Here is an 8,492-nt window from a genome sequence, read left to right on the forward strand (position 1 = left end):
TTTGCCAAGTAATTATACAGTTTATTTTGTTATGTGCAAAGTAGACATTTCATATTTACTTGCTATGGAAAGCAGAGTACAGGCTCAATGGAGAATAATCATTAAACATTGATTATTTTTAAGAACAATGCTGTTGTAAAAATGTAGAATAGTAAATATTTTTTGGTAATTATGTATTTCTCTTTTAAAGTAATTACAGCTTTTAGATATAAATCTTTAAAAGGCTATCTCTGAAGAGCAGTGAGGTGACTGTTATTTCAGATTTGATGAATAATAATTTTTCAGTAACCTTCTCAAAAACCAAGTCAAGAGAGAGGATTGTTTTTCCCCCCCCTCCATGTGGTCAGTTTCATTTTTAAAGAAGGCCTGTTGTAACACGAAGATGTATTTCACAAACCTTTAACACAAGTTTGTGAGCTGTCAACTGAAGACACCACCTCTGATGTGGATGGTTTCATTCAATCCATGTTCTACCAACTTGATATCTTCTAAGTCATCTTTTATGACGCTAATCAAGTGGCTAAGGCCTTCCTGTTGTTGTTTCAAATGCTGCTTGATTTCTCGTAACAGATCTGCGTCTATGTAATATCTTTCTTCATATCTGACTGCTCCAAAGTGATTCTCCATCCTGATTTGGGACATCAGTTCATTTAGTCGGCCCTTAAACTGAGTAGGGGCATTTAGTTCACCCTGAATTGTATCTAGCTGAACTCGCAACTGCTCTTCATCAGCTTGGATGGCATACCCACTCTTCCTCTGAATTTCCTGTTTGATTAGAACCTGTAAAGTTCTCTGGGAAAGGTCCATAAGTTTCCTCTTGTATTGTGCAATTTTGGCCATGGTTGTAGTTTGATTCTTCTGTAATTCACCAATATCTTCAGATATTATATCTAATCTGGTCTGATGCTGCTTAGTCATCTGATCTTGAACCTTTAGTCTTCGAAGAAGTTCTTTGAAACCCACCATTGGTACAGGAATTAACTTTTCAGAATCAGGGTTATCCACCTTGGCTTGTTCCCAGATAATAGGATCAACAGCAGCAGGAGGATTCTGTAAAAGCTGTTTGATCTGTGCAGGAGAAAGCTCTGTTCTAGTCATAGAAAGGGTTACACCAAGTTGCTGCAATTGTGTTTTAATTGGTTTGTTCAAAATGGGCATACAATGTTGTAGCTGGAACTCTTCTTGAAGTACCATTTGGAGAATGCTCAACAACATAAATGACAACTTCTGTCTGATCATCTGGCAATGTTTTAATACCCTCTACGTTTACAGTAAGGGTCTGGTTTCCTCCCAAAACTTTATGCAATGATTCTACCAATTGCTGTTGCTGGCTTTGAATATCTATTTCTTTTTTGTTGAAAACTAAAACCACTAGCCCATCTTCATCTTTATTATTGGGCATGCAACTATAACCTACAGCCTTAAACCGGCAAAAGGGATTTTCTAGTGTGAATTCCACGGGTGGAATGTTATTGTTGAAATATCCTTTTCCTGTTCCGCAGAAGGCTTGTAGTTGATTCCATTTTGCCAAAATAGCATCTCTCTCATCTCCCAGTAGTGTTGGAGCAGAAAGGGCACTTGCAGTATTTATCAGCTGGTTGGACTGGGCAGGAGCTTGTTTAGGCTGACTGAAGAGACCACCTAATGTAGTCTGTTGCTGCTGTTGCTGCTGCTGCGTATTAAATCCTCCAAATCCAAGTCCGGTCCCCAGACCAGTACCTAAGCCAGTGCTAGTTCCAGTTGTCGTGCCAAAACCAGTCCCAAATCCAAAACCTTTGTTCTGAGTACTACCAAAGAATCCAGTAGTGCCCATGTTAGCTGGAGTAGAAAAGCTGAATGCAGAACTCGCTGTGGTAGACGTTGTCCCAAATCCTCCAAACCCACCCTAGGAGGAGAGGGGCCTGCGGGGCCCCACCCGCATGCGCGAGCACCGGGGTTTTCCCCCCATTCCTCCCGTGGCCTCCTCAGGAGCCGCCGTCGCCCGCTCGGCTGCCGCCCGCCCTTTTCCGAAGCCCCCAAAGTCTCCGCGCGGGCAGGAGACCCCAGGATCCCCAAGCCGAAGAGTCTCGGACGGAAGGGCCGGACCAAAGACCTCCCTCCTCTGTCTCTGCTTTTTAATATGCTGTCTACGTTGGTCATAGCTTTTCTTCCAGGGAGCATGCTGCAGTCAGCATCTGCAGTGATTTTGGAGCCTAAGAAAATAAAGTCTCTCACTGTTTCCATTGTTTCCCCATCTATTTGCCATAAAGTGATGGGATGGGATGCCATGATCTTAGCTAAGATTTAAGCCAACTTTTTCACTCTCCTCTTTCTACAAGCTATAGACTTGTGGCTATATAGCAAGTCTTAAAATCATTTGTTGTTCTTCTAATTATATTATTTTTTAAAATTGCTTCGACTATTCTAGTTCCTTCATCTTTCTATATACCTTTTAGAAGCAGCTGAGAAGAAGAATCCTGCTAGGATTTTGATAAGAATTTCTTTAGAATTTGGGAGAATTGACATCTTAACTATGTTGAGTTTCCCAGTCCGTGAACCTGGTGTGTCTCTCTATCTTCGATTTTGGTCATTAGCATCTTGTAGTTTTCAGCATTCAGAGCTGTACATGTTGCTGTTGTTGCTGTTAGACCTGCGTGTCTTCTTTTTTGGAGAGTTTGTAACTATACTGTGCTCTAAGTTTTGGTTTCTAGTTGTTCATTCCTATTGTGTGGACGTGATGATTGATTTTTGCTGTGTTAACCTTGTATCTTCTGGCTTTGGTAAACTCAAAACTCATCTGTAAGCTCCAAGAGTTTGTTTTCTTGTTTGTTGTGTGTGTTCCTTAGGCCTTTCTGCACAATCGTGTCTCTCCACGTGCGGAGTCTGGGAAAGCCCAGCTGCCCATGGACTCCAGGTCAGCAGGCCTCCCTGGAGCCCCAGCACCTCCTCAACCCGCAGATGGCCAGCAGGCCTCCCTGGAGCCCCAGCACCTCCGCGGCCCGCAGATGGCCAGCAGGCATCCCTGGAGCCCCACCACCTCCGCGGCCCGCAGATGGCCAGCAGGCCTCCCTGGAGCCCCAGCACCTCTGCGGCCCGCAGATGGCCAGCAGGCCTCCCTGGAGCCCCACCACCTCTGCGGCCCGCAGATGGCCAGCAGGCCTCCCTGGAGCCCCAGCACCTCTCCCCGCAGATGGCCCCCGCTTCCTCTCCTGTTTGGATTCACTGTTTCCCAGTGTCCGTGTGCCCCAGGCCCTGGCCTTGGCTGCTCTTTTCTAGATCCTAAGATTTACCCCAAGGCTGACACCGCTGGTCTTATTCACTCCCAGCTTTTTTTTTTTTTTTTTTAATGTTTATTTGGCTGCACCAGGTCCTAACTGTGGAGTGTGGGATACTCAGTCTCCATTGCGCAGCGGGGTCTTACCTGCGGTGTGTGGACTCTTAGATGTTCACGTGGGATCAAGTTTCCCAAGCAGGGATGCAGACTGGGCGCCCTGCTCTGGGAGCTCAGAGTCTCACGAACACCAGGGAAGCCCTTCATCGTCAGCTTTGTTGCCATCACGTGCCCTGATAGCCTCCAGGTCTGTGAAGACCCACCCTCCAGGCCGCCACACCTGACTGCCTCCGGGATGTCTCCATTTTTGATGTCCTGCGGATATTGTGAACGTGACCTGTCCTCATCTGCACACTCATCTCTCCTCCTGGGATGGACAGGACCGTAAAGTGACCCCAAGTGACCCTCCTCCTTACAGGATCTCCTTCTGAGTGTGTACGAGCCTGTGATTACTACGAGGTATCACTCGTGGGATTATGTTTGGTTATATGGCAAAGGGGATGTTTGCAGATATAGTTAAGGCCCCTGATCAGTTGGGCTCCTCAAAAGGGAGGTTGCCTGGGGGGCCTGCCTGAATCTGTGGTTACCTGTATAGTTGTGTCCGACTCTGTGACCCCGTGGACTGGGGCCCACCAGGCTCCTCTGTCCGTGGAATTCTCCAGGCAAGAATGCTGAAGTGTGTTTCCATTTCCTTCTTGAGGGGATCTTCCTCACCCAGGGATTGAACCCACGTCTCCAGCATTGCAGGCAGATTCTTTACAGTTTCAGATTCCACCACGGAACCCGGGGAACTCTGAAATAGGGGTCTAGGTTTGGAGACTGTGAGTCAGAGAGAAGCAGCCCCGCCGGCCTGGGAGGAACACGACACGTTGTGCAGGGTCTGAGGGATCACGGGTCCCGGAGCTGTGGGCTCTCCTGCGGCTGAGGACCATCCCTGGCTGAGGGTGCTCAAGAAACGGAGAAGCGTTCTTCACACACCCCGCGCGGGGAGGGGAGGGCCCAGAGCCTCAGATGAGAGGCGCATGCAGTTGGCCCTTGACTGCAGCCTCGTGAGACCCCATGGGGGCTGCCGCTGAGCCATGCCTGGGCTTCAGACCTGGGGAAACTCTGAGATAGTAAGCGTGTGTGTGCTGTATTGACCAGCCCCTGAGTTGCGGTCACTGGCGGCCCAGCAACAGAAGACGAGTACACCTCCTCTTAGCACCGTGTGGTCCGGGGCCAGCACCCCCTGCCTGGCCGCCTGGAGCCACGGCGCTCTCCACACCCCCAGACATCTCAGCGAGCCCGTCCCCCCCGGCTGGGGACTCCTCACCAGTGCGTCCTGCTGCCCACCTGCGTGAGTTAGGCCCTCGATGACCCCCGACCAAACGGACTTCGAGCCAGCCTGCTTCCAGCCTCATCCTCGGGCTCTTCAGTTTCCAATAAAAGGTCAAACTGCTTTCGGTAAGAGCCGGGAGGGTCCTCCGCAGCTCCACCTGCGCCCAATCGTACCCCCTCCGTGAGCCGTGGTGTGAAGATGCCGTGTGTCTGTGGCATCCCGAGTACTTGGCGTGGGCCAGACTCTCCAGCTTCACCACAACACTGTGAGGTGGACGCTCACTGACCCCCATTTTCCAGGTGAGAAAACCGAAGCAAGAGCCCAGGTTACCTGGCAAAGGTCACACAGCGTCTGACACTGACTCCAGATACTGCCAGCGCTTCCCCAGCAGCCCGCACGTCGCGGAGCTCGAGTCCCTGCCCCCGGACCAGCCCCCTGAGCCTGCACACCTTCTCTGGGGCCCCTCCCGTGTGCTCCCCAACTCCCCCCACCCCACGAGCAGGCTGAGTCCCTCTGCTGAGACCCCGCCACGCTCCTCCCCCCCAGGCAGCGGTGTGTCTCACTCATTCTGTAACAGACGCCAATGCGGGCCACACACAGTAGGTCTCTGTCAGTGAGTGAGCAAAAGAGAGTGTGGACTGGTCAGGCAGGCCGCCGGGAGAGGACGGTGATCAAGGTGGAAGCAGATCTGTGGGGTTTACTCACAAGGTAGGAGCTGGAAAAAATTTCATCGTGAGAATGCGTCTTGTGCAGAGGAAAAGCGTTTATTGAAGGATTTAACAATGGCCAGTGTGCACCAAAATATGCCAAGGAAGAGAGCGGGAGGCATTCAGGACTTGGAGGTGGCTGGCGAGACCCTGGAGAGGAGCCCGGCGGGACCCAGGGCCCCAGGCTCTAAAGACCATGAGGTGCCAGGAGCAAGGGCCACGGGAGCCCCTTCGGGTGGGGTTGGAATCGGGGGCAGCTTTCCGTTAGGGGGTGATGGACATGAGCCTGATGCCCTCCTCGTCTGCCTTCATCTGCAGCCGGGCTGCTGTATGCCCAGCTCTGGAGACAGGGCAGAAATTCTGGAGGACGTGATGACATTACAACGTCAGGGCTATGACATGCAGCCCAGGACGCATCCTGAGATGCCTGAGCTGGAAGAATTACATGGGCCTGTGGCTAGAGTCTTAGATCTTGCGCTGGCAGCACTCGGGCACACAGCAGCTGGACTGGGAGCAGCAGGGTTTGCAGCAGCTGGACTGGGAGCAGCACACGGGGATGCAGCAGCTGGACTGGGAGCACCAGGGTTTGCAGCAGCTGGACTGGGAGCAGCACACGGGGATGCAGCAGCTGGACTGGGAGCAGCAGGGTTTGCAGCAGCTGGACAGCAGGGTTTGCAGCAGCTGGACTGGGACCAGCAGACTGGGAGGGATGCAGCAGCTGGACTGGGAGCAGCAGGGTTTGCAGCAGCTGGAGGGAGCCACAGCCCAGCTGGACTGGGAGCAGCCACAGGAGCCACAGCCCCCCTTGGAGCCCCCACAGGAGCCGCAGCCCCCACATGAGCCACAGCCCCCCTTGGAGCCTCCACAGGAGCCACAGCCCCCCTTGGAGCCCCCACAGGAGCCACAGCCCCCCTTGGAGCCCCCACAGGAGCCGCAGCCCCCTTTGCCACAGCTGGAGCAGGAGCAGGCTGGCACACAGCAGCACACGGGCTTGCAGCAGCAGATGGGCACACAGCAGCTGGAGCCACAGCCCCCACAGGAGCCACAGCCTCCACAGCTGGAGCCGCAGCCACCACAGCTGGAGCCGCAGCCTCCGGAACAGCCAGAGCAGCCCATGGTTCTGGTGGGTTGAGGGTGGAGTAGGTCAGAGGAGCAGGTGGAGAGAGAGAAGGTGCTCAGTGTGGGGCCTCCGGGGCCGGGAGCCTCTATATACCTGCCGGGTGTTTATACTCAACACATGACTTCCTCTTGTGTGTTTACCTCTTTCAAACACACACGTTATTCTTAAACTCTTTACAGTCCCATGAGCCCCCAGTAGCTCACACCAAGGTCTGCTTCCTTGATTTCTAAATGTAGTTTCCTCCTCAGGGTGTTTCTCTTTGTAAACAGAGCCTGTGCTCCCAGCTCAGGGAGCCCCGAGGTCTGACCACCCCAGGCGGCGAGTCACATCCTTGGTTTTCCTGTTTCTGCTCATCGATAAACCTCTGTAAGTTTCTATTTCTCTTCTTAAACATCAGTTGGTGTCATTTCTGTAAATAAAATTATTGAGCAGAAAAATAAAAGACTACTTATAGTTCCCAAATCCCCACACGGCCAGTCTCAATATTTTGTTGAATTTGAGAAGCAGGATTTGAAGTCCTTGGCCTTCCTGGCCTTCCTGCCTTCCCTCTGCTCAGTTCATCCCCCCAAACACGAATTAGACCCCCTATTCTTCTCTTCACGGGACCTGGCTTCACAAACTGCTATGACTCCTCCTACGCTTTTTAGCCTTCTTCAGTCCATTTTTATAAAAATCCCATGAGTCAACCGACATAGTGCACACTGACGGTCATTGAGGGCTGTGAAGACAGTTTGGGTGGATTGGCCACCATTTGCTTAGACATCTTCTCCGATGGAACTTCATTTTCTAGGAATTGATTTTAATTTTCCTACTGAGGTGACAGTTACATCCAGAGATGTGATTCAAGTGTTTCGAATCCGTGACCCCAGCAGTTTCGCTCAGCAGGCTGTGATGTAACTGCCCCCTGGTCGTGCTGGGTGGTCTCCATCATGCAGGGTCTCTGGCCCTTCCAGCCCCAGTCCCCAGGCCCACAGCCCCCTCCCTTCTGACTGGTGTTCCTGTAGTTGGAGGCACATAAACGATATCGTAAGCATATATCCTGGCTTCTTTGACTTAGCATCTTATCCTGTGTCTCAGAGACGTGCGTGAACTTTTATTTATTTTTTTGTTTTTGTGCGTGAACTTTTAATCGCCAAGAAGTGTTCCAGGTGGAAGTGTGCTCCCGAGGACCCTCTCACCCCTTGTTCGCAGATGCTGGCACTGTGCCCGGCGCTGGGCCGCGACGCACGGGACTCCCGTGAACCGCTCGCGCTGCCACTGTGTTGCTGGCGCGTGACTGGCATGCAGCATTGCTCGTTTCGGGCGCACAGCATCGGGATGCAGTTACATGTGTGTGTACACGCATCTTTCTGAGAATGTGTCTTATTTGTTTTGGTTACACGTGTAGACGTGGGCTGGGGGACTGTGGGTTGGGGACCGTGGCAAGGTTTAACTTCATCAGAGCCTGACGGTTTCCATGACACTCATGCCTTTTTCAACCTTGCTGGTGGGTCTGAGCGTACAGCGACTCCCTGTCTCCCCTTGTATTTGCAGATTTTAAGAATCTGCAGTGTTCCCGTGCGGGGGCAGTGATGGCTCACGTTCGCCTCGATTTGCATCTCTTTGGTGACTCAGGTTGTCAAGGACCTTCCCACATGCTTACTGGCCATTTGTATACTCTGGGAAAAACGTTCGTTCTGTTTTGGGGCCGATTTTATTGTGGGTTTTTATTTGTTTTTCTTTTTTTCCGTGATTGATTTATTGGAATTCTCACAAATTATATCTAAATAAACTGTGTGTGTGTATATGTATATATTATATATATTTCTCCTATTATTTGCTTTGCCTCATTATTGTCTTGATATCTTTTTTCAATTTACAGATTACCTTGATGCAGACCATTTTTAAAGTCTCTGTTGAATTCGTTGCAATATTGCTGTTTTTTGTTTTGGCTTTTTGTCTGTGAAGCAAGCAAAGTCTTAGGTCCCTGACCAGGGATCAAACCCACACCCCCTGCATTGGAAGGCGAAGTCTTAACCACTCGACCACCTGGGAAGT

The 8,492-nt window shown here is 51.2% G+C and overlaps 1 pseudogene; it reads right to left on the minus strand.

Annotated features, from left to right (window-relative positions):
• Positions 1–259: 259 nt before the first annotated feature.
• LOC138984618 (nuclear pore complex protein Nup54 pseudogene) lies at positions 260–1,876 on the minus strand (annotated as a pseudogene).
• Between the last annotated feature and the right edge of the window lie 6,616 nt (positions 1,877–8,492).

Source organism: Bos mutus, chromosome 22 (assembly GCF_027580195.1).
Source record: "Bos mutus isolate GX-2022 chromosome 22, NWIPB_WYAK_1.1, whole genome shotgun sequence".
Lineage (NCBI taxonomy): Eukaryota > Metazoa > Chordata > Mammalia > Artiodactyla > Bovidae > Bos > Bos mutus.